The following is a 7,500-nucleotide window of genomic DNA, read 5'->3' as shown; positions in this document are numbered from 1 at the left end:
CCCCCCAACACCTGGGATTCACTGCATAAAGCAATTTCTACCTTCTCCACTGAAGATGGCTATCTTAACTAAGTAATATCTCTGGGAAGCAAGAACCTGACTCCCTCCAGCTTTTCAATTGTAATAGGTGAACTACAATTTAGTTTTTGTAAACTGTTGAGGCTTAATGGTGTGTGCACAACAACAGTGAAGGGATCTAGCCAATTGCCACTAGATTGGGCTATACTACTTTGAATCAGCCTTACACTCACACAGTGTTCCAGTCCCAAGCATTTACTTTTTAATTTGGTAAAGTAATTTCGCTCCCTCCTTATTGACTACATTTGCTAGTTTACCCCTAGGATCCAATTAAAATTAGCCTGAAAATTGGTGTAAAATTAAAAAAGAATAAAACAAATTAAAGTACAGCCAACAACACTGCTTACATACATTCATAAAAACCAAACCAAAAGCCCAAGGTAACTCTCAGAGTCAGTGTTAGCTCCGGTCCGCTCCCCTCCATGCCCGCAAATCCCACCTGCCCCCACTAGTGATAAATTTAAACCAGACTTTGACACTCCCTTGCCACTCCCCTCCTGCTAAGAACCAATCAGCACCTCACACATCATTGAGCAACCCTGCCCCCTTAACCCATTTCCTTCTCTCTCATTCTTCCACACCCTGTTAGCACAGTCAGCCATCAAATTTGGCTCGCCCCCTATCAAAATGCAAACAAGCAAAAAACACTAATTACCCAAATGCCTATACTGTTTCTATTTTACCATCTCACTGCCTACGAACAAACACTTGACCATGGAATTCATTACCCAAATGGTCAAATAGACACCCACGACTTCACACATAACACTACCACCCTCTATAAAATATCACCCCTGTACAGCCACAAAACATAATCCTAAAGACAAAGACTATATAATGCTTATAAACAAACTCCTAAAACTCAAAATATCCTGTTACTATAACCTTATAACACATGGAGGCATTCATCCCAACCTTGGTCCACCCACACCCAATAACATCCACTCCCCTACCACAACCCCCACAGTCAAGCTACCCAAGAATACTCCCACTAGTTCCCTCCTAGCATTTCACCTAAATATTAGAAGTACTAACAATAAGATGCCCAACCTACACACCCTCCTAGCAACCTACTCCCCAGACATTATGCGTCTTACAGAAACCTGGCTAAAACCCAGTACCACTGACAATGAGATACTACTTCCAGGATACAATATTCATTGGTTAGACCATGCTACAAGGAAAGGAGATGGGATAGCAGTCCTTTACAAAAATACTCTAACTGTTAATAGAGACACCATTCAACCTCCCCAACTCAATAACGCGGAACTCCTCATAACCAGGCTATGGATTAACCAAAACAAACACTTGAACATCGTCTGTGCATACATTCCACCAGGCAACAACCTAAATACCCTAGAAGATCTCCTTTACTGGTTATCCATTACCTATCCCCAAGAAACCATAGTTCTTGGTGATTTTAACACCGACTGGCACCCCTGCTCCTCTGACCCACCACTCATTCATATAAACTTATCTGGGTTTAAACAGACCATAACCTCTCCCACTAGGATAAACAAACCAACCAACAAAGAAAGTATTCTAGACTGGATCCTAGTTAATAACCAACCCCAACTGTACACAGCTGGTACTCTCCCTGATGACCTCAGCAACCATTGTCTAACCTATATCATAAAACATAAGGCAGGAAACCCTCACCAGCCCAAATATAAAACATTTAGAAACAGGAAAAACTTTGATGCTGCTATATTCCAAAATGAATTAAAAGCAGTTGACTGGTCAAAACTAAAAAATCTAACATTAGAGGAGGCCATAGATCACTTTAACACTAAATTCCTAAGTATCCTTGATTTCCAGGCTCCAGCACGTACAATAAAAACTAGATCAAATACAGCACCATGGCTCACAAAAGAAACCAAAGCAAAAATCAAAACTAGAAACAGAGCCTGGGCCAGCTGGAGAACAACCAAAGCCCCACTTGACCATCTAAAATATCATCAACTCAGGAATGATACAAAAAAATCTATTTTACTGGATAAAAAAGCTTCTACCAAAATCTCCTACAAAAGCACCACAACAACCCTCAAAAGTTCTGGGCAGGCTTAAATCATCTACTTTGTCCAGGTCACTCCACCACCCCAACCCCGGCTAACTACACCCATAGTTCCCCAGAGACAATAGCTAGCGCCTTTAATAACATTTTCACTGAAACAATCCAATCCCTAGCAAATCAACTAACCTCCTCTAACTTAAACCACATGCCTAATCTACCTAATAATCACACAGAATTTGGCTTCCAACCAATATCCACTAGTTCTATCAAAACACTTCTAAAAAATCTAAAACCTACCACCTTCGCTGCTGACCTCCTCCCTGCAGAGTACCTGCAAATAGCTGCAGATGCCATTGCATATCCCATATCTATCCTCATCAACAGAACCTTATCCAAAAATGCTATCCACTCCCTCTGGAAAATATCTCACGTCATCCCACTCCATAAAGGTGGTAGCTCCTCAGACATATCCAACTATAGACCCATTGCCATTCTTTCCCCACTAGCCAAAATAATGGAGAATTTGTATACAAGCAACTAATGCAATACCTTTCACAGAATAACTTACTAACTGACTCCCAGCATGGTTTTAGGCCATACCACAGCACCACCTCAGCCCTCCTTTCCTTTACTACTGCCATAAACCAAAACAGGAATGGGAATAGGCTAACCTCTGCTTTCTTTCTTGACCAATCAAAAGCCTTTGACATGGTCAACCATGAACTTCTCATTCTTTCATTATAATCTATTTCCCTCAACAAGCCTGCTATCCAGTGGTTCCAGTCCTACCTGACTGGTAGACAGCAGGCAGTACTATGGCAGAGCAAACTCTCCAGCCAGTTACCTCTCACATTTGGTGTCCCTCAAGGGTCCATACTAGGTCCACTACTCTTCTCTATTTTTATCAACAACCTCCACACTGCTATCCCTAAAGCCACCTGCATCCAATACGCAGATGATTCCACTCTCATCTACTCAGCCACCTCCCCATCTGACTTGCAAATCTTAACCCAAAATACATTTAACACTATCGAGAACTGGCTCACCAATCAACGCCTACTTCTGAACCCCAATAAAAATAAACTTCTACTCTTCTCTCCCACTAGTAGATCCACCACACTTTCATTCTCTGTCACATCTAACAATGGTACCACTATTTTCCCAGATAATCACACCAAACTGCTAGGGGTTATCATAGACAATAATCTCAAATTTGACCTACAGGTCAACAAAACCATACAGACCATCAATAAGAAGCTTGGATCACTGTATAGAAACAAGACATTTTTAACCCCACTGGCTAGGACTGCAATCGCCCAATCACATCTACTCTCTTATATGCCTCACCTGTACTCTCAAACCTCAACAAATCCGAACTAGGTAAGCTGTCCCATAGCTACAATCATATTGCCAGATTCGCCACCGGCTCCACCTATAGAACCCACCACTGCCAGAATCTTAAACAACTAGAGTGGCTAGAACTGCCCAGCTTAATTCAATTCAATAAACTCTTAATAGCACACAAAATTTTGTACCACCCTCAGGATACCCCCTCACTTAAAAATATTATTAAGCCATATAGCAATCTAAGATTCCCTAAAGTCAGCCGATAAACTACTGGTCCAAACCCACAAAGCTAATAACTCTGCTGGTGAATCCCTGTTTGCCAACGTCATTGGCAAAACCTGGAATTTGTTGCCAAACTATATAACCCTACAATCCTCCAAAAGTCTCTTCAAAAAAAACTCAAACAGTATCTCAAAGTGAATTGGCTGTTCCCATGTACCAACCCTGATTGTTATAAATTAAAAGCATATTCTGCAATTATCATAACTTGTAACTACATTACCAAGCTCTGCTTCCAGTCTGATGTCTCTTACTTTTAATTGTCTGTCCATCACAATTGTGAGTTCCTACTAGGGAACACTACTAACCCATTGTATATAATCACTTTGTTTTTATAATTGTTTGCTAACTTCTGTGTACTCTTTGTAAGTTTGTCTTTGTGGAGCTTTTCTCCCCGGGCCTCCACTGAAAATGGACATGTATCTAGTCAGACTATCCCGGTAAACAAATGTAAAATAAATATAAATATATATATATATATATATATATATATATATATATATATATATATATACACACACATACCTATATATGGGGTACATTCAGCCATCAGGTCCACAATCTCACAACACCTTCCTGCACAGCTGCACTGTTCTGCCTTGCTACAACACAGACAGGTGCCATATATGGACACAGCCTAACATCAGGGGGTATATGTAGGGCCAGATTTCAGGTAACCCTATTACACACCTATGGCATTCCAGCAATACAGGTTAACCTGAGTATCCTGCAAGTGGTGGGCTGTGGAACCTACATGTCCATCATTATGGCTTTACTTCCACCACCAGCTATTGGCCACAGTAATATACATGCTTCCCATTACACAACATACACTATGATGGCTTACATCTTGTCAGTCAGTGCTGCTCTGCACAGTTGATGGGTATTGCTCACTACCCACAGGGACAGACTCTATTTTCTTTAGCAGTTGTTCAGCTGAACATCATTACAACAACACCTGATGGCACATATAAATCATTCCACATAATCTATCCCATTATTATGAACCAGTTACTACAGTCAATTACATGCATATATACTTCACATACCTGTTGTGGTGGGAATGATGTCTCTTCTGGATAGTTTGCTGGATGGATGTTTTTTTTATTTTGTGTTTTTATTTTTGCCTTTCACTCACTCTCTCTCTATATAGCTTGGTCTCTCTCCAGTAAATGGATTGAGCTGCTTTGAATAGACTACAGTATGGCCTTTGTAGGTGATGCACATGATCAGGTGATGGCCACTGCACCAATCAGTGTCCTCCACTTGCTACCTGCATGCAGCACAGTGTGTAGTACTACCAATTACCACTGTCATGGAAACCCACTACTATAAATCCCTGCATCATGTGGACGTTGTCCCTTTCCTTTCCTGTATGGTGGATATCCTTCCTGCGTGTGGGCAGCATTGTTACAGACAGCAGGTAGCAATACCTCTTACAAGAGAACTTGCACACTCAGGCCAGCTACATATTTGTATGAGGTTCCAGAACTACAGACAGAGTGTGAGTACTGTTGTTGTATGCATTGTATAGCACCAGTGTTACAAGGTTTGTGTGTACATATTAGTTTAACATGAAATGCAGTCTGTCTGCATAGCTCTCAACTGTGGGCCTATCCACTTGATGGCCAGAGGTGTGCCTATTATGTTTTGTCTGTCCACCACACAGGTCATGTGTCAGATATATCACTGACAGTGTGTGTGTTGAGTTCTATCAGTACATGGCTACATCCATTTCTATTTCTAACTTCATATTCCTGACTAAGGGTATGTTGCAGACTATCCTGTAACACCAACGACTTGCTTAGTGTATGACAACAGTATTTCACATATGGGCCTGTGTTCCAGCCTCTGTCCTCCACCTACATACCAGGCTTTGTCCATATGACATGCTGTCAGGGGTTGTGTAGTGGGCTGTGAGTATGTCATGCTGCCATTCCTGCCATCAGTCCACTGTTGTTGTGGCCCCCACACATATTGTGGGGTTGGGTCCATATATGTGTGGGCTTCATCTACACAATACATGTGTGCCCTATGCACTCCAAAGGCCAGTGTATGTAACAGTGGTATATGGCCCTGCATGTCAGTCTTTACCCCCTAGGGATTGTGTACAAAGTGTAGATAGAGGCTGCTGGACTATACATCTGCCTTACTTACTGTTGATTGATTGTTATCCTGTGGCCCAGTCTATCTGTACTGTTATACTACTTGAAGGCCTCGGCCTGGACACCAGCATATGTAAACCTTTCCAGAATACTGTATTAATATAACTGTTTCACAGTTGCATTAGTCTGTTTATATGTATGTCAGAGTCTAAACAACTATATGACATGGCATATATGACTGTAATAGTACACAAATAAATCTTTCCCATGTATACAAACCCGTGTGTGGTGTTATATCCTTTGACCTCTCTGTCGGTATATGTTACAGGAAACAAGTGTCATTTGCATGGGTGGCTCATACAGTGTCGAGTTGGTAAGGTGGCTACTGTAGGCTTAGGGACTGTTCTATATTGTGTGCACCTTCTACATATATATCTTCCTATACATATCTCTCTGTGTGTATGTGTAGTTACACATATATCTATATATATATCTATATATATATAAATATTATATATATATATATATATATATATATATATATATATATATATATATATATGTATAATAAAACACAAATCCCAAAACAAAAGGAGCTAGAATCTCTTGAAGTTGTAGCGGCTCTTCAATAATGTTGTAACACAGTCAATAAAGCAGTCAATAAATCACATACGTAAGACGATAAAGCCAGTAAAATCTGCAGATGTTGTTAAAACCAAAAATACTCATTTATTGTAGAAGTTAGCGCTTTCGCGGTGTGACCCACCGCTTCATCAGGCATACAAATAACCATTGTAAAACCATTTAAATATGTTACATCAAATAAAATACACCTATCATGAGCTTTAATAAATACAAATTCTAAAAATCTCACCAATCAGTGAGTCCCGTGTCGTAAAACATCTCAGCGCCTCCATGTAAAAGTTAAAATCGTCACTCTCTATCGCAGGATAAGACCTGTAACCTAGTAGCAATGCAAAGCAAACAATGTCGTCACTACTTAGACCAAAACATTCAACACCATCACAGCCTCTATATCATTGGAGGCACGCATATCGGACATGGAACAAAGCAATTACATCTAAGCTCAAATGAAATGCCATGAAAACATATACGATATATGAATTTATGTCTAATTATTGATGGTATATTCCAATGAAAACATGGCTATATAGTAATTATGGGGACATGCATATAACATACTTTATTTCTATCTAATTCAAATGATTGATGCCTGAATTGATATGGATATGAATATATGGCAATACAAACATAATGAATATAAAATCTGCAGGATGAACACAGCAGGGTCCTAAGAGTGCACAGACCTGTATGAAATTTAATGAAAATGGAGCCAGTAATCCTAAGTATATATGATGTAAAAATGTATGTGATGTAAAAAATGCACTTGATGAACAAATCTATATGAATGATTATAAGAATAAAAATTTAGCGAAGTCTTCTCCCTCTGAGGTGGGGTTTGATCGAGACAGTCTCATTCAAGCCCTTACCCCTGTGGGCACCTAATCTTAGGATCCATCGAAGTTCCGCCTCCTCTTTTCTTGTTACAATATCACCTAAACGTACTGAAGGAGTTTCTACATGAAGTACCTGAAATAGAAATAGGTGTTGATGACCTTCACTTAGCATGTGCTTAGCCAAAGCACTGCTAGTATC

The sequence above is a fragment of the Protopterus annectens genome, chromosome 7.part0 (genome assembly GCF_019279795.1).
Source record: "Protopterus annectens isolate FY-2018-M chromosome 7.part0, PAN1.0, whole genome shotgun sequence".
NCBI lineage: Eukaryota > Metazoa > Chordata > Ceratodontiformes > Protopteridae > Protopterus > Protopterus annectens.
The sequence above is the reverse complement of the archived record's forward strand: the minus strand, read 5'-3'. Positions refer to the sequence as shown.